The sequence below is a fragment of the Adiantum capillus-veneris genome, chromosome 3 (genome assembly GCF_014529385.1).
Source record: "Adiantum capillus-veneris isolate H3 chromosome 3, ASM1452938v2, whole genome shotgun sequence".
NCBI lineage: Eukaryota > Viridiplantae > Streptophyta > Polypodiopsida > Polypodiales > Pteridaceae > Adiantum > Adiantum capillus-veneris.
This window is the reverse complement of record NC_140933.1, coordinates 100055255-100074938: the sequence shown is the minus strand read 5'-3', so window position 1 is coordinate 100074938 and position 19684 is coordinate 100055255.

Here is a 19684-nt window from a genome sequence, read left to right as displayed (position 1 = left end):
GGTAGAAGAAGGTTTAAAGAAGCTCTATGACATGGGAGGTCAACTCAACCCCGACAAGTGTCACATAGCTGAGGATGAAGTGATCTTGCTTGGTCACAAGGTTTCCTATAAAGGCATTGAGGTGGATCCTTCAAAGGCAAAGGCTCTTATTGAGCTCCCCTCACCGAAGAGTCTTAAGGAGGTCATCTCTTTCATTCAGAAGGTGAAGTATATGTCACGCTTTATTCACTTAGCCTCGGAGTTGCTTCATCCTTTGCAAAAGTTGACACAACAAGTAGAATTTGCATGGTCTGATGAGCTTGAAGAGTATTTTTGTAACATTAAAGTCATTTTGTCAGAGCTACCAACACTCATGCCTCCTTGTTGGGAGTACACATTCTTTGTTAGCTCTAGTGTTGGGAGGGAAACAATTGGTGCTGTGTTGCTACAACAAGATCCCCACAGTACAAGGATGCGACCCATCTACTTTGCTAGTAGGGTCATGAATGCTTTGGAGAGAGACTACACAGAAGCAGAACTCATGATGCTTTCTCTCATGTTTGCGGTGAGAAAGTTTAGATCCTACCTACTACCAAAACCTTTTGTAATTCTCACTGCAGAAAATTTGTCCCCTTGGGTGTCATCTCAAATGAATCTTAGTACTAGGATCTCAAAGTGGATTATGGAGTTGCAAGAGTTTCAATACTCTTTCAAGGTAGAAGATAGTGTGCGTGCACAATTGGCAGGGATTCTCACTTATAGGGTACATGAGAAAGAAATTAAGGTGCCTCAAGTAAAGACCCTACCATTGCCACAACCAAAAAGTATTCCCAATGCTTTTACCTTATTCTTTGATGGAGCTTTTCGACGAGCCACAGGGAAAGCAGGGGGAGGGCTAGTGTTGCTCAACCCAAGTGGAGAGGTGGTCATGAAAGCAAAGTTCAATCTACCAAGTTCAGCTAGCAACAATGAAGCAAAATACGACACACTAATTCATGGTTTGAAGATGTGCATTGGCCAAGGGATACAACGCCTCATGGTACAGGGAGATGCACTTCTCATTGTTAAACAGATTTTAGGCATTTGGGCATGCAAGAATGAAAGCTTACGGACAAAAGTTCATGCCATTCGTAGATTGTTTAATCAATTTGAAGAAGTGCAACTATATCATATTCCTAGGAAACAGAATGAAGATGCCGATTTACTTGCACAGCAAGTAGTTACATGTGTTGAGAAAGAAGTGCAGGTCATCATGGTGGCAGCAACTGTCAAGCAACGGAGATACCAGGGATTGGAGTCATTGACTCCCATTATTAGCTACATTTTGGAGGGCGAGTTTCCACAAGACTTCACGAAGGCTCAGAAGAGGAGACTCATGAAGAAGGCAAGCGCATATCTCTTCCTAGAAGGCTCCCTCTATCAAAGAGGGAGGGATCAAGTATGCAGAAGAGTACCAACTATTGAGGAAATTCCAGCCATTCTAAAAGGTTTGCATGAAGAAGCATGTGGTGGTCATTTTGCCCAAGAATTAACTGTAAAGAAGATTTTTCTTGCGGGGTATGTTTGGCCAAGTCTGCATGTGGATGTCCAACATTGGTGTAAAAGTTGTCACAATTGTCAGGTAAATGGGAATAGAAGATTGGTTTATGGTCCAAGGAAAATCGTGCTTGAAAATGGACCATTTGAAAAGTGGGGCATTGATGCTATGGGTCCTCTGCCTAGGACAAAAAATGGTAAACTCTACATTCTAGTGGCTGTAGACTATATGACTAGGTGGGTGGAAGCACAAAGTGTGGCAAAGGTAAATGAGAGGACAGTGAGCAAATTCGTCTACACTCACATTTGTTGTAGATTTGGCACACCTTTGGAGATTGTTTCTGATAATGGTCCAGGGTTTAGAAAGGGATTGCTCACAGAAGTTTGTGAAGAACTTCACATTCTACATCATCACAGTACACCCTACTATCCCCAATCAAATGGTTTGGTAGAAAAAGCTAATGGTGTCATTGCAGGCATCATTAGAAAGATGGTGAAAAACAAGACAAAGTTGTGGGATGACTTCTTGGATGGTGCCTTGTGGGCGTATCGAACCACATATAGGGAAGCCACGGAGTTCACACCATTTCACTTGGTCTATGGTCAAGAGGCTTTACAGCCAATTGAACTAAACATTCCAACAATGCGACTTCATGGCAAATCAGCACAAGATGATCAAGAAGCATGGATGGATCGACTTCTTACCTTAGCTGAGCTTGAGTGGAAAAGAGAAGCAGGATACGAGTGCTATAAGAGGAAAGCCACACAGACAAAGGAGAAGCTTGACAAGAAACTGAAGGACAAAGGCATCAATGAAGGAGATCTTGTGCTAAGGTATGACAATCGACTCGATAATCGTTTTGATGCCAAATTTGAAACAAGATGGCAGGGGCCATACATAGTCAAGAAGGCTTTCAATTCAAGTTACTATCAACTTATGGACTTGAATGGGAAAGAGCACTCCAGGAACGTAAACGGCTATCGCTTGAAGCCTTACTTGAGTCGCCTTCTACCAAAAGATCTACCAGAGCAAAAGGCAACTATCCCATGTAAGTATTGTTCCATGAAGCATGAGTGTAACACAAACCAAAATTCCAAGGGGCCAAACAATGAAGATCTTGTCAAGGACTCTGAAGCACTCTCTTTGGAAAAGATTCTTTATGATGGTACATGAATATACCATCATCTAGGGGGAGGGCTAATGATAGCCGTTTTTTGGCTCTTTGTAATTGCCACAGTGAGTTACCTCACCCTACCAAAATCACCCAAACACTGTGGCTATCCCTACCATTTCACTGTACATAGGCGTGCGTGAGTCACGGGACTTTTACCATATCTTCTTAAAAAAACCCTCAATTAGCTAGTCATTGGGCTAGTTGAGCCAAAAAAATAAAAAAAATAAAAAATATAAGTATATTATGGCCCATGCGTATGTAAATATTTCTTTGTATATAGGGCCTAAATAAAAGATTTTTTCATAATTATTTTGGTATTTATTTAAATATTTCTACCTAGGTGTGTGTTATTTATGCTCTGTACATTGCCTCACCATTACCACAATTTTTCTTACCATTTTTCATACTCTTTATTCCATATAGAAATATTTTCATGTAAGCTTCTCTTATATTTGGTGTAACTCCACCCCAACAAAAATCCAAAAAAACTAGTTTTATTTATGTGTATATTTTTTCACTATTGTGATTTTTCCCTTCCTACATCTATTTGTTTTTTTTTCTAAAAAATTAGAACACCAAAAATATTTATCTTTTTATGGTAGCCTCATAATGAGAGAGATTTCTTTTGACCCCTTTATATTTTTTTCCACTTATATTATTTATATTTGACATGTACATATTTTTTAGACCCCTCAATATTTGATTTTCTTAGTTGTACTATTCACTTATATCATAATCTCAACAATATCTTCAATTATAGACCTACCAAATAAGGTCAAGGGTAGGTGGCATGCATACATGCACTATGGAGGGCTCACTCTTGGAGGTATTCAAAAGAATCATCCAAAGAAGGACCCCACAAGGACCTTGTGCAGTGGAAAAAAACGGTCGGTTTTGCTGAATTTTTAAAGTTCACTTGCTCTCCGAATTTGAAAAGGTGATACAAACAAAAGTTGTAGCTCGTGGGCTGAACTTTTGCCTCAAATTTTTTCATATTTTTTTGAGCTACGACGACCTGTGAGCTATGATTTTATTAGTGGACCCCAGTTTTCCCATGCTATGCAGCCACACTCTCTCTTCCACTTTATCATTTTCCTCTTTCACACACACTTCTCCACTCATCATCCCCACCTCTCTCACCCCTCCTCTCTGCACCCTACTCACCTTCTCCTCAACCTTGAAGAATAAGAGAAACCATGGTGAACTCATACCTCCCACACACAATTCCATTCAAAAATTGACCACCTAGTCTCATTTTTCCTCCTCCAAATTACCCATATCTTTCAAAAAAACCACAAAATTCAGCCTCTTCTCTTAAAAGACAGCATCATGGTGGTTGATTACTCAGCTTCAATTACCTTGTCTCTCAAGGAAGGTCAAGAGTGGAGAAAAAATGTACTCTCAAAGCTAGTGGACCGTCAACAAGCGTCAAAATTGGCCCTACTCAAGACACTTGGAGCATCAACCTTGTAAGAAATCCACCTTTTCTTACCTCTTAAGAGTTTTTCTTCCTTATTTGTATCCTACATGGATACTCCCATTGTAAATATCCAATTTCATTTGTAAATTAATACTAACTCTACTAACACTAACCCACTATGAAAAGTCCTATCACCTCCATTTCTCTCCTCTCTCTTTCCCCACCAACTTCTTGATAATTCCAAGCAAAAGAAATTAGATAAATTGCTGAAAATCTAACCCAACCATGGTTAGAGGAGTAACCCTAGCCTTCAAAATTGCTATAAAAGGAGGGTGTAGCTAGCACAAAAGTGGAGAGCCATAAGCAAGAGCACTATGCTATAGCTTGAGAAGCCAAGCTCAACCTCTCTAGAAGGGGCTCTTGAGTGGAAGCTCATTGTCTTCTGCATGTGCATGTGTTGTAATAGGGGATTAGCAAGGGAACTCTATGCCATTGTAAGAGAGAGAGTGATCATTCAATTGAGAGTAGGAAATCTATCATTTCTCCTACTAGTGTAAGCCCAACAATTGCTAAATCAAGGAGGGTGGATTTGGACTAAGCTTGGATACTTTGTCTCCCTTCCAACGTGAAGTAATGGACAACAATGATGCGTAAGTGTCTTGGTGTTTTTTGTTAAGTTCTTGATAGCTTGTCTCTGGTGTTGTCATCAATCTAGCCATAAATCCCACATACTGTAAGAGGGCGACAAGGTGGAGAGGACTCCCCTGGCCTTAAGACAGTGAGTGGGGTGGCTTTTCTTGTGATGTGTTGTTGTGTAATTTACTCAAGCTATGTTGAACAAATACTAATATCACTTGATTGGTCATGACAGATTTGTAAGAAGGTATTAGTGCAACAAACACCCCCTTTCCCTTCTCTCTCTTTCTTACATATATAATTGTGTTTGCTTGATCATTGCCGATACATTTCAAAGTAGCCCGAGCACTATCTCTCTCTATCTCTCTCTATCTCTCTCTCTCTCTCTCTACGCGTCCTAGTTCGCATCCAAAACTAGGTGGTGCCCCAAATTTGTGTAGGGTTAGGTTGCGGGTTTGTGTGTGTGTTTGTTGTTTTTCCAACCCCAACCCAATTGAGCAGCACGGGAGCCTTGAAGGGTATCTAGAGGTTGCTCTTCTTGTTGCCCGCCCCGGACCGCTTCAATACCTTGATCGTAATTCTAACTTTGTAAAGATATGAGCATGAGTGAGCTTATCAAATAGCTCACTCTTGCCAGAACTTAAACCATTGTCTCCGTTTTCTTGCTTGTAAGAAATCCCAAAATATGTGTCTCACTGTTTTATTTCTATGACATAGACTACATGCTCCTATTCCAGTTCCCTTTTTGAACATAAGCAAAGCTGTTGTAATAGCCCCCACCAATGCTCTCCACATGAATACCTTAAGCTTGAATGGTGAATGAAGCATCCACAAGCTTGCCAGTATCTTGATCCACCAACCATTAATTTTCATCATAGACCACTATTTATTGCACTGACAGACGCAAAGCCGACCCCGAACCCCGACGGCCTCTAAAACGCCGGGGGCCGAATGGCGCGCCTCGAGCCTGCCATGATAAAGTGAACAGGGGGCACCACCTAGCTTTGAGCGGCTAGGAAGCAAAACCACGGTCCACAATGATATGAACACCGCAAACCTACACACCGAGAGAGAGAGAGAGAGAGAGAGAGAGAGAGGGAACATTTGCAAATGATGAAAACCCTCGGGGGTGTAAGGGTGAATTATTTCTGCAATATTTACAAGGTGGCATGCCGTGGTGGTAGAGAGGTAGGGGAGGAGGTTGTGCAACCTACTTGGTGCGCTCTCTAAGACGGCTCAATGATTGTGAATACTTACCACCCAAAGCGTGCATACGTGTGTGCATCGACCATTGGAGTCGAGAGATGGATGTGGTTCCCTCTGCATGGTGCAATTCCCAAGGCAAACCAAACACACAAGCCCCCTCCCCGCGATGGTGATAGTGTCAATCCTTCCCACTACACTCTACCAAATGCTTGGTTCCTCATGAATTGCCCCCCCCCCCCCGATAGTGACCTCTCAGTGCCAATTTATAGGTGTTGGTTGCTTGGATTATGGTAATCCCAGTGTGGTTAGGGTAAGCTCAATCGGGAAGACAAAGCAAGTGGTGGGCCCGGTGTGGTTGACCCTTGCTTTGTTTTGGGAGGTTATTAAAAGATGGGAATCTCTAGGTGGCCTTTGTGACCATCACCTAGAGAGAGGATATTTACAAAAAAAAGAAAATTTACAATGGCTCGGGTGAAAACTGAAGATAATGATGGAAATAACCTATAAATTACTGGGATGGAGTCGTGGTTGCGTGTTGCCGACGAATGGCATGCTGCTGGTGCGTCGGTGTCAAGCGTACTTCTTTTCGGAGTCGGTCAGGGCAATGCCTTCGGCGCATTTTCCCTTTTTTTTGTTGGCGTCGCATGCTTTGGATCCTTCTTCTTTTGTTTGTCGATGGCATAGTCGTTTTCTTCGTTGTATCTGTGGTGCGGTGCGTATATGCGCGTGCGTGTGTGTGTGTATGTATTCGTGCATGAGGGCGGGTGTGTGTGTGTTTTGTATAGGTATGTGTGTGCGAAAACGTGCGTGGGAAGGGGGGGCTATATATATATAATGTATATAAAGTTTTTTTTTCTTTCTTCTGGCGGATGGCTGGCGGCCTGTTTTTTGCGCAAGGTAGATGGGGGGAGGTAATAGGGGTAGAGAGTGTGTGGTGTGTGTGTGTGTGTAGGTACGGTCTATGTGTGTATTGTGTGTATGTGTGTGTGTGTGTATTGCGGACTGCGTGCACAAGGTGAACGGGTGGGTGTGTGGGTGATATGCGGACTGCTGCGCACAGCGCCGATGGGAAAGAGGGGAGAGGGGGGGTGATTGTGTGTGTGTGTGTTGTCTGTGTGGGTGGTCCTATGCGACGCTACTCGTGAGAGAGAGAGAGAGAGAGCGAGAGAGAGAGAGAGAGAGAGAGAGAGAGAGAGGAGAGAGAGAGAGAGAGAGAGAGAGAGAGAGAGAGAGGGAGGATATTCTTGCTTGCGTGGCCTGAGCGCCCGGGTGAGAGAGAGCGAGAGTATCCACGCTGAGCCTTGAGAGAGAGTGTGTGAGGGAGAGGGAGGGGTGAGGTTTTGGGATAAGACAGAGAAAGAGAGAGAGAGAGAGAGAGAGAGAGAGAGAGAGAGAGAGAGTGAGGGAGAAGGATGAGGTGGGGAGTGGGGTATGGGAGATGTGTGGGTGAGAGGGAGAGGGGAGGGGTTCATTGTCTTGCATGGGAACTTGAGGACGAGGGGGGGGGATAAGTCAATGGTGGAGTGAGGGAATATATCCGCGGGCCAAGAGGGGGGGGGAATGAGGCCGAGGAGAGGGGAATGAGGCCGATGGAGGGTGAGGCGAGCGGGTGGGGCAGAGGGAGGAGGGTGGGGGAGAAATTTTACCGGGCCAAAGGGGGGGGGGGGTAATGTGAGGGGGAATGTAAGGGTGAGTGTTAGAATGCGGAGAGCGGAAAGGGGGGGGGGGGGGGGGGGGGGGGGGGGGGTTCCATGCGGTTCACACAGAGGGAGCATGAGAGAGGGGTCGGGAGTTTTTTTTCAAATCTTCCACCTGGTCGGGGAGGGTAAATTGGGAGAGAGAGACATTAGGGAAGGGGTATGTAGGGAAAATGAGAGAGAGAGAGAGAGAGAGAGAGAGAGCGAGGGAGTTTTTATCCAATGCCCGTAGGGCGGGGGGGAAAATAAGCTACGGTGGGGGGGGTACTGAGAGTGGGGAGGTGAAATGAGTTTTTTTTTTCTTTTTTTTTGTTGATTTCCGAAATTCGGCTATCATTAGCCCTCTTCCTTTTGGCTAGAGGCATTCATGCTTCTAGCCCTTCTTCTACTTCTTCACCTGTAGAGTTAGAGGGTTCTCCCTCTTCTGGAATGTCTAGCACGAATTCTGGGTCAAACCTAAGAAAATACCTTTTCAGTCTCCATCCATTGACTCTAGTCTTGTGAATTCTCCCATCTGATTCCATCAGCTCATAGCTTCCGTTGTCATAGTGCTTCTTGATGATGAATGGACCTTTCCATCTGGGTTGAAATTTCTTATCCTTCCTAGTGTTAAATCTGTTGTCGTATCGCAGTACTAGCATGCCTTTTTCCACTCCTTTCTCTTTAAGCCCTTGATTGAAAGTGATTCGGCGTCGTTCTACCTGTGCTGCATAGTGATTGATTGCTTCTTCCCTATCCAGTTGGAGTCTCTCTAGATCCAAGATGTGGTTTCGGAGGTTTACAATTGGACGGTGTATCTGGCTAGCCAAGACTCGTAAGTTGGCTATTTGTACCTCAATGGGTAGAATTGCCTCCTTTCCATAAACTAGATGGAAAGGAGTAAAACCTAGTGATGTTCGGAACGTTGTTCTGTAGGCCCAAAGAGCTTCCATGAGATGTTTATCCCAGTCTCCTGTGTGGTTGTTCACCTATTTTGTGATGATTTGGCAAATCATTCCATTTACCTTCTCTACCAGACCATTGTATTGTGGGTAGTATGGTGTGGAATGCCGACGTGTGATGCCTAACTTCTTCATCAGTTCTCCCACCAAATCACCTTTGAATCTTGGTCCTCTATCTGATATTATCTCAAGAGGAGTGCCAAAATGGCGAACAATATGTTCAAAAATGAACTTTGCCATCTCTTGGGCTGTAATGCAGGTGGTGGCCGTTGCTTCTGCCCATCGCGTCATGTAGTCTACACCCACTATGATGTACAGTTTACCTGATTGGGCCCTTGGTAAGGGACCGATTGCATCTATTCCCCATTTCTCAAAAGGACCATATGAAATGATAGGGGTTTGTGGCTCGTAGATTAACGTGCGATCACTGGCCACTTGACAAGCCTTACATGTTTTACACCAATGGTGTACATCTCTGTTCAAACTAGGCCAAAAGTATCCTGCCTGTAGAATCTTCCTATTGGTGATATCTAGAGCAAAATGACCGCCGCAAATGCTGTCATGGCAACTTGAAATTACCTCTGTGATTTCACTAGAGGTTGGCACCCGCCTGAGAATTTGATCTTTGTCCTTACAATACAAGTGGTCGTCTATAAGGCGGTATCTAGTAGCCTTCCTTACCAGCCATTGTTTTTGGCCTTTGGTGTGTCTTGCTAGAAAGCTGATGATATCAGGCATAGCATCACTACCCTGGAAGAGGGGTAGTTTTAATTTGATTGCTACTACAGGAATGTCTTGTATTCTTTCTTTAGCTAGTGCATCTGCCTCTTGATTTTCTGCTCTGGGAACATGGAAGAGCTTCACTGCTTCAAACTTCTTCAGAAGGTCCTTAATGTGGCGAAGTTGACCAAGTAAAACCAGATTTTTGCACTCCCACGTGCCATTTATCTGCCTTATCAAAAGCAAAGCGTCGCCGAACACATTTAGGCGCTGAATTTTTTGTGAAATACATTGTTCCAACCCAAGGATTAGGGCTGCATATTCTGCTTCATTGTTGGAGTGGGAGTGTAGTAACTGCCCCATGGAGAATATTCTTTCTTGTTGCTCATTGAAAATGACCATGCCTGCTGCAGACTGATCCATTGTTCTCTTGTATGCTCCGTCAAAGAAAAGAGAGTGAGATCTCTCTAGCTTAGGACTTTCTTTCGCTGGTGTTCCTTCCTTTGCTTTCGTGTTGACCTTCAGTTTCTTCTCATAAGGGCGATGAGTGAGAATCCCCGCTAAACTAGCCCTGGTGGAGTTTTCTACTTGCATGGTGTAGTCAAACTCTTGTAGTCTAATTAACCACTTTGAGATCCTAGATGAGACATCCATGTGTCGCATTACATATGGAAAAACCTCTTCCATTGTCAGAATTACAAATGGTCTAGGCAGGAGATAGGAGCGGAACATTGTGGTAGCAAACATTAGTGCCAGAACCATGTATTCTACTTTGGTGAATCCTTTTTTTGATGGGGTCATGACTCGACTAGAGAAGTAAATAGGGCGCATCAAAGAAGTTTTGGGATCCTTTTGCATTAGCACTGCTCCCAGTGTATCATTTCCACACTAGGGTTCACATAAAATGGCTCGTCCCACTTAGGAGGTGAAATAGTGGGAATCTTAGCTAGGATTTGCTTCACCTCAGTAAACTGCTGCTCATTCTCTTCACTCCATGAGAAAACATCCCTCTGGGTGAGTTGTTGTAGGGGAAGGACCACTTGAGATAGCAGGTGAATGAACCTGCTTAAGTATCTTACCTTCTGAAGGAAAGAAAACAGCTGCTTGGTGGTGGTGGGTGATGATAAAGATACCAGATCCTGAATCTTGCTAGGGTCAGCCTCGATTCCTTTTGCTGAAATTACATGACCAGGGAGAGTGACTTTGCTCTCACCAATGTGACACTTGTCCACGTTGAGTTGGCCACCCAAGGTTTGCAGCCTGGTTAAGCCATCATAGAATTTTCTTAAATGAAGGGCTCGTGAGCTGTAGAAGCAAAAATCATCTATGAAAACCCGTATTGATGTTCTGAAGTAGGGTTGGAAAACAAAAGTCACATAGCGTTGAAACGTGGCTGGTAGTGCGGCCAAACGGCATCACTCTGCAGGCAAAACATCCCCAAGGTGTGATGAAGGTTGTCTTCTTCTGATCCTCCTCTGCAATGCTAATCTGGAAGTATCCTGAGTAGCCATCGCATACTATGTAGCGTTCGTGACCTGCCACTTCATTGAGTATTTCATCCTAGAATGGGAGGGGAAAGTGGTCTCTCTTCGTGGATGCATTGAGAGGTTTATAATCCACACAGACTTTCCACTTACCATTTTTTTTTGGTGTGACTACTACTGGGGAGACCCATTCTGAGTCTTCGACGGGGTAGATGAAACCTGCTTGTAGCAAACTTCTCACTTCTTTAGGAAATGCCTCTAGTTGGATTACTCCAAGTCTTCTGAGATTTTGTACTACGGGTTTACTGCCTTCCTTGAGCTTTATGTGGTGTTGCACTACTGTAATTCGTGTGATCTTATCACAGCTACCAATGAATAAAAGTAGTGAAGTTACCTAACATGGAGACGTACTCCTTCCTTTCTTCATTGGTTAACTCATTTGAGAGCATTTTTTGTAGCTTACCTGCATCCTCTAATGACTGCATACCTGATGATCCCTCTTGGTTTTCCGAGGTTGCTTCAGATTGTGTTAATCTGTCTCGGTCTTTAAGAATGACTCCCATTACTTCGATGCTACTGTCACTCCTGTCGGTGGTGGTTGCGTCTTCTCCGGAGGTAGACGAGTAGTCGCTGGTGGACTCGTCTTCTGAAGCCTCCAAGATCATGTTGCGCTGCTTTCCGGTCCTCATGTCGTAGAATATGGACTTCCCTTTAGCATCCTTCATCTGGATCATCCCGGTGCTCCAGTCTTGTTTAGCTTCCATAGCCATAAGCCAAGGCCTTCCAAGAATGATGGGGCAGCCCTCCCCTTTGTGTGGCATGAAGAAGATGTCTACCTCCACTTCTGTATCGAATGCTTTTACTTCGACCGCATTTACAATGCCTACGCATTTTACTCTTACATTGTTTGCCATCTTGGCTCGGTAGGGTGCCGGCCTACTACTTACCTCTAGACCTAGATGGTGCATCATCTTTTCACTCATGACGCATATTTGCGCGCCACCATCTATGTAGACGTTTGAAATCCATTGCCCTTTGATGTGAGCGTCCATGGTTGGCAGGATGTCGTCGAGATCCCTCCCAGAGATAGCCCCAGCTATCCGTGGTCTTGATTTCCTGGTACTTACCATTTTCATCCATTGCCTCCTCATTCTGGGTGCAAGGTGGAGTAATTGGGGCCAAGTTATCTTCGGGCCCTGCATTAACACATCTTGAACTAAGTCATAGGATTGTGCATACTCACCTAGTGAGAAGTCCACGATGTCTATCTTCCGCCGTGCTTTAGCTGCTTGCTTTCTAGACTCGGCCTTCCCTTTCATCTTCTCTTCTTTTTGAGATGCCTCCTCGTGCCTTGCACGCTTCACTCCCATAGCATCCACTTCTTCTACCTTCACTTTTTCTTTGTGCTTCTCTCAAGCTGACTCTTCTACCTTTGCCTTCTCTTTAGCCTCTAAGCTAATAACACTCACCGCTTGGTTCACAACAGGTGGTGGGGGTAGTGGCGGAATGAGAGGTTGGGGTGGTGGTTGTTGTTGTACAGGTGGTCGCAGGATTTGGACCAATTGGATTGGTCCTGACTGCCTAGGTGGTGGTGGTCTTGCTCTTGGCGGAGAGATCTAATTCTGTCTCCCACCTCTATTGAAATTCTACCTCCTCGGGTGTGGGCAGTAGTACATTCCATGGCCGTCTTCCCCGCAGTTGTAACAGTGGTACTTTGGGTTCTGCCTTCGTTGTCCCCTTCCTTGTTCTGGGTTTCTGTCAAATGCATCCCTTGCTACACCAGATGCACAGATAAACTCTCTAGTTGAGTGGTGATGTGACTCAGCAGGTCTTGTTGTCCTTCTGATGCCTCCTGTGGTTAGACTCTATGATTGGCTGTAGCAGCCACTCGGGTTGGTCGGGCTGAGCTTGTTTCCTCTGACTCGTTTACTCTTGCTTGCATGTGCAGCTTCTTGTCTTTAAGGCGGGCTACTTCGACTGCCATCTCATATGTTTCAGGAAACCTTCCCTTCACCTTCTCTCTAAGCGGCGACCATAGACCAGTAATGAAATGGTCCTTCTTTAGGAAATTAGGCACTCCTTCGCCTTCCTCCAGTGTGGCAACCCATCTCTCCCATAAGTCCACAAACTTTGACTCGTAGGTGGCATATTCCAGCAGGCCTCCCTGCTTTAATTCTGTTAGTAGAGCTTCCATAGCTTCTCCAAGGTTGTGCCTCCACCAAACCTCTTTACAAAAGCAGCCCTTAACCCATCCATGCATTCTTGTTGCCTGGGGCAATGCATTATACCAGGACTTGGCCTCTACTTTCATCAGTAGAGGAAAAATTATAAGTCGTGAAGCGCCGTCATCTTTGTTGGATACGACACAAGCAATGTTGAAATTATCCAAAAAGTCGGTGGTGAGATCCTCTCCCTTCTTTCCACTAAACGTGGGGAAAGAAACACTTGCCATGGTGGTGACTCCGGAAATTACAAACCTTTTTCTTTTTCTTTTTTTTTACATCAACCACAGCGGCTCATAGCGGCTTTTTACAGGGGTGGATGGATAGGTTAAAACAGGATAAAAATAGAGACATTAAAGGAATGATGGTAATCTAATATGGGAAGAATGATAGGGTTTGGGGAATTGAGGATTTCTCCTAGTACCGCCACACCGAATAGGTAAACGATCTTCTGTTGGTAGAAGACTTTCCTATCTACATAGATATTCACATGCATATGCTGCAGGAATCTGAACGAGAATTCCGTCGGGCCGTTTTCCATTATGCACAGAGGGTGGAATACTTACTTATACCCTTACCGTGCCAGTGTTAATGAGTCGGCACATCCACAAGATGTCGTCACCTTTCATGGGCTCTACCTTTCCTTCGTTGCTCAGCATGTACGGGGTGATGGCGACGCGTCTGACCACTCCCAACCTTTTGGCTAATAGCAATTGTAGGTAATTTCTGTAATCGGTGTGTTGCATGAATTCAACCCATTCAGCTGGAGCTTGGTCTCCATCCCACTGGGTCTCTCCCGTGGTAGAGAGCTTCTTCAGGATAAGTTGTACAGGGAGAGGAGGAAGATCCTCCACTCGCTTCCCAAAACAGCGAGAGCAGTAGCCGAACCACTCTTCTCTAGGACATGGGAATCTTCTCACCACTTCTTCTTATTGATTGTCGAAGTGGATTGGTAGCACTCGCATGCGTCGTGCAAATCGGTAGGCGACCTTTCGCCGCTAAGCTTCGGATGACTTACAAAGTGGGTACAACCCAGCTCTTTGAGCTTGAAGAACTTGCTTGGCCAGATGCCTCTCCCTTCGGGGTCATGTGTTTCTAGGCTAGCCTATCTTCTCCTTGCTTTTGGCTCGAGCAGCCCCTTTAGGCCACTTTGGAGTTATATCTTTGACTGCAGTTTCTTTAGGGAAAAGAGGCCTCACCTTTTGCTTCCTTTCCTTGACGTGAATGATTTCTTTGTGATGAATGTCGATGTAGATGACTTCAGCCCTTTCGCTGCCTTCGTTGCTGGCACTCATCGATCGTGTGCCTTGGTTGACAACAGTGATGGCACTTCACCAATCTCCCACCTAATGCTTTCGATTTATAGTTAGAACGAGCGACACGAGATGGATAATTTACCTCTTGAATGCCGATGACATTGCAGCTTGGCAGTAGCACCTCAATAAAGGCGGCTAGTGCCTCCTTCGTCTCCTCTTTTTCCGTCCCCCAGTTAGAAAACTCCTTCAGCCACTCGTCCATAATTGATAGTGGGCGTCACTCTCAGCATTGTAAACCGAAGGATCTTAGAAAATCCCTCCTCAGTGGGGGTACCAAATGACGGACGCAAAGCGGACCTTGAACCCCGACGGCCTCTAAAACGCCGCAGGCCAAATGGCATGCCTCGAGCCTCCCACAGTAAAGTGAACAGGGGGCACCACCTAGCTTTGAGCGGCTAGGATGCAAAACCATGATGATATGAACACCGCAAACCTACACACCGAGAGAGAGAGAGAGAGAGAGAGAGAGAGAGAGAGAGAGAGAGAGAGAGAGAGAGAGAGAGAGAGAGAGAGAGAACATTTGCAAATGATGAAAACCCTCGGGGGTGTAAGGGTGAATTATTCTTGCAATATTTACAAGGTGGCATGCCGTGGTGGTAGAGAGGTAGGGGAGGAGGTGGTGCAACCTACTTGGTGCGTTCTCTAAGACGGCTCAATGATTGTGAATACTTACCACCCAAAGCGTGCATACGTGTGTGCATCGACCATTGGAGTCGAGAGATGGATGTGGTTCCCTCTGCATGGTGCAATTCCCAAGGCAAACCAAACACACAAGCCCCCTCCCCGCGATGGTGATAGTGTCAATCCTTCCCACTACACTCTACCAAATGCTTGGTTCCTCATGAATTGCCCCCCCCCCCCCCCCCCCGATAGTGACCTCTCAGTGCCAATTTATAGGTGTTGGTTGCTTGGATTATGGTAATCCTAGTGTGGTTAGGGTAAGCTCAATCAGGGAGACAAAGCAAGTGGTGGGCCCGGTGTGGTTGACCCTTGCTTTGTTTTGGGAGGTTATTAAAAGATGGGAATCTCTAGGTGGGCCTTTGTGACCATCACCTAGAGAGAGGATATTTACAACAAAAAAGAAAATTTACAATGGCTCGGGTAAAAACTGAAGATAATGATGGAAATAACCTATAAATTACTGGGATGGAGTCGTGGTTGCGTGCTGCCGGCGAATGGCGTGCTGCTGGTGCGTCGGTGTTGAGCGTACTTCTTTTCGGAGTCGGTCAGGGCATGCCTTTTGCGCATTTTCTCTTTTTGTTGTTGGCGTCGCATGCTTTGGATCCTTCTTCTTTTGTTTGTTGATGGTGTAGTCGTTTTCTTCATTGTATCTGTGGTGCGGTGCGTATATGTGTTTGTGTGTGTGTGTGTATGTATCCGTGCATGAGGGCGGGTGTGTGTGTGTTTTGTATAGGTATGTGTGTACGAAAATGTGCGTGGGAAGGGAGGGCTATATATATATAATGTATATATAGTTTTTTTTTCTTCTGGCAGATGGCCGGCGGCCTGTTTTCTGTGCAAGGTAGATGGGGGGAGGTAATAGGGGTAGAGAGTGTATGCGGTGTGTGTGTGTGTGTGTGTGTATTGCGGACTGCGCACAACGTGAATGGGTGGGTGTGTGGGTGATATGCGGACTGCTGCACACAACGCCGATGGGAAAGAGGGGAGAGGGGAGCTGATTGTGTGTGTGTGTGTGTGTTGTGTGTGTGGGTGGTCCTATGTGACGCTTCCCGTGAGAGGGAGAGAGAGAGAGAGAGAGAGAGAGAGGATATTCTTTCTTGCGTGGCCTTAGCGCCCGGGTGAGAGAGAGCAAGAGTATCCGTGCTAAGCCTTGAGAGAGAGTGTGTGAGGGAGAGGGAGGGGTGAGGTTTTGGGATAAGAGAGAGAGAGAGAGAGAGAGAGAGAGAGAGAGAGAGAGAGGGAGAGGGATGAGGTGGGGAGTGGGGTATGGGAGATGTGTGGGTGAGAGGGAGAGGGCGGGGGTTCATTGTCTTGCATGGGAGCTTGAGGACGAGGGGGGGGGGGGGGGGGGGGGGGGGGGATAAGTCAATGGTGGAGTGAGGGAATATATCCGCGGGCCAAGAGGGGGGGGAATGAGGCCGCGGAGAGGGGAATGAGGCCCATGGAGGGTGAGGCGAGCGGGTGGGGCACAGGGAGGAGGGGTCGGGGAGAGAATATTAGCGGGCCAAAGGGGGGGGTGGAAGAGTTGGGGGGGGGGGGGGGGGGGGGGGGGGGGGGGGTTTAATGCGGCTCACACAGAGGGAGCACGAGAGAGGGGTCAGGAGTTTTTTTTCAAAGCTTCTGCTTGGCCGGGGAGGGTAAATTGGGAGAGAGAGACATTAGGGAAGGGGTATGTAGGGAAAATGAGGGGGAGAGAGAGAGAGCGAGGAAGTTTTTATCCAATGCCCGGAGGGCGGGGGGGGGCGGGGGGGGGGGGGGGGGGGTACTGAGAGTGGGGGGGTGAAATGAGTTTTTTTTTTCTTTTTGTTTCGTTGATTTCCGAAAGTCGGTATCAGCACCTACTGGCTACATTGACCGCAATGCAAAGTGCATCATAAATTTTTTTTGTTTTACATATCCACGAGCGTACATGTAATAGGAGTTATTTATGAAAATTCTTAAAATTGGAAAGAATGCATTGACATCAATTCAAAGCGCACATTAAAAAATTTGTTTTACATATCCACTAGCTTGCATATAATAGGACTTATTTATGAGAATTCTTAAAGTTAGAAAGAATGTAATAGGCCATATCTTTCGTTGAATACGATTTAAAATATTGTTGAATAGTTTATTAGATAGAGAGTATTAGTCTTATGGAAATGAGATTAAGATGTTGAGAAAGAAAATATATTCTCTTCTTTTTAAATAATACACTCAAGACATGTTACTGGAGGGTGGTTTACTTATGGGTTACTGCATGTTACCACATTTATGCCATGTTGTACAACCTGTGTCGTGATAACCTTGGTGGTAAATCATCTTAACAAAAGATATTATATTTTGCTAATAATTTTTTTAACAAGATTTGTTGTTCATGAGAGAGAGAAAAAGCCATAGATGGAATAAAAGAGAGAGAAGCATGCAGCGTTCAGAAATTGTCACGTAAACATGATCTACATTAGAAATAAAATGACATATGGAGTAACACAAAAACAAAGATCTATTTCATTATTAGAAGTGAGCTTCATAAGCACTACTGTACAAATGAGTGGTGAAGAAGGCATATCCTTCTCTCCCAATAGCAACACGTGCATGCCATTAGATTCAGACATTAAGCTATTGTGCCCATAGTTATGCTTAAGTGTTGGTCCTAGACTATGCAGCCACCTTCTACCCAGTACCACATCTACCTACTCTATATTCATAACTTGGAAGTTCATGTATGTGTGATACCCTTGAATTTCCAATGGCACATCTTTTACTTGAGTGTCCCACACCTCCACATATGCCCGGTCATCATTGCTACCTTGTAATGGTGGGAACTTGGAGCCTGAGGCAACTTGAGCCGTTTCACTAACGTATAGTTAATAAAATTGAGTGAAGCACCATCCGCCACCACCAAGATCCACACCTTGTGCCCTTGAATGGACCCATGCATATGCACCAGCTCATGTGGACCAAAGGTCAGCTGTCACATGGAAGTCGTGATACAACATTCATGCACCACCTCAATTTGTGTTACCGCCACATTGAAGAAACAAGAGGAGGACTCAAGAGGCAAAAACTGTACCATATGCATTGCTCACTCTTTTCCTTGGGTAACAGATTTTCCTTTGGGACAATCCTTTTTTCCATGCCCCACTCTCTAAACATGTAAAACATAGTTTTTCTTTTTAAGCCTTCTCAAAATCTTAGGTGGAGCAAGGACCCCTAGACCCCTTGGGTTTCTTAAAGGCCTCTGATGCAACAACTATAAACTTTCTTTTATTGTGCCCATGTTGCGTGTGTCTGTATTTTCATGTGTAGTGGCATGCATGTGATTCACTATAGGTGATGGCTTCATTATCGATGCCACAACGTCGTTGGCGGGCATTGGTATATGCATTGCTAAACCTTGAGGGGGATCCAGTTTGTTTAAAAATAAAATTTTGAATTACTAACACGTATACCAACCCACGTATCGACACTTATATGATGGGCTTATTGACACTTGCACCGATGCCACGGGTAGAAACAGAATTGTCTTTCTCCTGTTTTGTCCCATTTTTTCAAAACTCTCTTGCTCTCCTTTCCTCTCTTAATTCAAAGCTGCCCTTGTGGGACATGGCAACAAGAAGGTGAGATTATTTTATACATTTATGGTAGGTTTTTTTATTTGTATGTGTCAAAAAGTGCGTGTGTGTATGTGTGTTTTTTTTTTTGTAGATTTGGGACGTGCGGCATCTTCTCAGTGGCATCTTCTCAAGAATTTTGTGCTAACTTAGGCCGCTTCTGAGTGCGCTATCCCTTTCTTTTCTTTCATACACACACGCAAACACCCAAAAATGCACATAAACACGTAAATAAATAAGGACGTTGTTAGCGTGCAAATGACAAGGAAAATGAATGCCTCTATAGCCTTGCACAAGCCACACCATCAGAAGGAAGAACTATTGCACGGCCAAAAACACGTGTGGTAAACACCTTGTAGAGATTTATGAAAAACCCTTCAAGCATGAAACACACTCACAATTAGGAGAAACAAACAACATCATGAAGAAGGTCGTCTCATGGAGATGTTCGTAGAGTATCCATAGGCAAAAAACAGAGGAGAAATGAAGAAGTTATGGCCACTTGAACATGGAGGTGTCCTTTCTCTTGCTAAAAAATAAGGTCTCTGGAAGTTGTGCAGGTGTTGCAGCTATTAAAATGGGGGCTTTCTTGTCTTTTATCCCCAATATTTTTCTCTGTCTTCTTAGCTGACAAGGCTCTCTATCAAGACATGTTTTAATTGGCTCCTTTTAGGCCTTTTTTGGGCAAAAAATGAGCTGTCGGTGACCCTTTGACGAAGGAATGGGGTGGGGCAAGTGGCTAGGGACCAAAAAGGTGTGTGAGGCGCCTGCCTAGGCTGGTGGGAGCCCCAAAATGCACCATCTCCCTCCCCACGAGCCCACGAGTCCCCATAGCCAAAGCCTTGAGAGAGCTCCTCTCACCTTTGATACACCTATAGTGGCTCCCAATATTCCCTATGTACCCTCCACTTTCCTCTTTCCTCTTCCCATGTGGGATAATCCTAGTGCCACATGGCACACTCTCCCATTCTCTCCCAAGTTCCTTCTCTCCCCACCACAGGAAATTCTCAGCTTGACCCCTTCTCAGGACCAACTTCTCCCAAGCAAAGTGCACTACTCCGGCCACCAAATGCAACGC